The 1,654-nt window shown below is 43.5% G+C and overlaps 1 protein-coding gene across 1 annotated transcript in view; it reads right to left on the bottom strand.

The window, feature by feature from the left end:
* Positions 1–1,170: 1,170 nt before the first annotated feature.
* The window catches only part of dbpa (D site albumin promoter binding protein a), a 24,524-nt gene continuing 24,040 nt past the window's right edge, over positions 1,171–1,654 (bottom strand). Inside the window, exon 5 of the mRNA XM_058618539.1 lies at positions 1,171–1,654. This exon is cut by the window's right edge and continues 1,553 nt beyond it. The gene's annotated coding sequence lies outside the window, so the exon portion shown is untranslated.

Consider the following 1,654-nt stretch of genomic DNA (forward strand, 5'->3'; position numbering starts at 1 on the left):
ATCTGACCACCAGGTGGTGCTGTCGCTCACTCTCACTCACTCACACACACACACACACACACACACTCAGCATGGTGTTAAAGAGAGGGAAAACATTTCTTGGAAGTGGAGGGAGGGCACGTGTGTGCGCGTGCGTGCGTGTGTGTGTGTGAATGAGTGTTTGTCTCTAATGTGTGGTCGTCACAGCAACCACAAGGACAAATGGGCTGGCAGTGGAGAGTAAAAAGAAGTGTGTATGTGTGTGTGTGTGTGTGTGTGTCTGACAGGGTAATACATTTATGTTATTGATCAGTGATCAGGTTGAATGATGATGTCACAGCCTGATGACTGGCCATGTGTGTGTGTGTGTGTGTGTGCGTGTGCGTGCGTGCGCGTGCGTGTGTGTGTGTGCGTGTGTGTGTGTGAGGTCAGCCATCTGGTTCCCATTGGATGTTTGAGGTGGAACAGTGAACTCACCTCTCACCCAATTCTCCTCCAAGTATGACGACACACACACACACACACACACTTAGTTTAGTGAGTTTGGTTTGTAAAATCCTTCATTCACATTGACGTCAGTGACACAAAGTGACCACACGAGGCAGCAGAGGACCAGCAGCTCCTAAAGTCACTGATTTTCTCTATGAGGTTTGGTGTGAGAGACACAAATTTGACTTTCCAGTCAGAAAAGTCTCTCGCTGTGACATTCTTAAGATTCTGCTTCTCTGGGATTCCTGTGCGTGTGTGTGTGTGTGTGTGTGTGTGTGTGTGTGTGTAAGTGGACCTGGCACGGCCCGGCACGGCTCGGCACAGCATGGACCCCACGTTGGCTTGGAGTTTCCACGACAGCTTGTGCAGATGGTTGGTCAGTGTGGTGAGGAGGAGCCGGTGACACAAGCAGCTGCAACAAGCCACCATTTACAGGTGCTATGATAACAGACCACACCCTCCACACACACACACACACAGAACAGACTGCTGTGTGTGTGTGTGTGTGTGTGTGTGTGTTACATAACTGAGGATCATTCACTCACATGTAGTCACAGCTGTACCCATGGAAACACACACATGACTGGACATGTGTCCATACAAGTGTGAGTGTGCGTGAGCGTGAGCGTGAAGCGCCTCCTGGTGGTCACCTGAAGTCACCTGACACAAATAAAGACAATCACCCTCTTCAATGAGGAAAAGCAGATTTGGTGTTTTTTTTAATATGTGTATTTAATACCTCAGACAAAAACACCTGAGAAAAAACTGACATGATGATGATGATTCCAAAGTTTTTTCTTTTCCCGTAATATAGAGTCAATTATGTATATTACAACTATAATCACATCATAATAATAATAATAATAATAATAATTCAAGCATATATCATATACATATATATATATATCTAGTGAGAGAATAGTTTAATTATTCAATAGTACAGTTGTATGGTACAGTATCAGTGAGGGGGGGGCACGTCTCCATTCTCATTGGATAAAGTTTCGTAGGAGAGGTTTAGACAAGTGTTTGTGTGTATATATAAATATATATATATATATATATATATATATTAATCGATAATACAATAATGCAACGCAAAGAAGAAGAAGAAGAAGAAGAAGAAGAAGACGGGGAAATAAGAGACAAAATAAAAGTGTTACAGGCAGTTCAGTACTGTAGTGTTTGA

This window comes from Solea solea, chromosome 20, assembly GCF_958295425.1.
Source record: "Solea solea chromosome 20, fSolSol10.1, whole genome shotgun sequence".
Lineage (NCBI taxonomy): Eukaryota > Metazoa > Chordata > Actinopteri > Pleuronectiformes > Soleidae > Solea > Solea solea.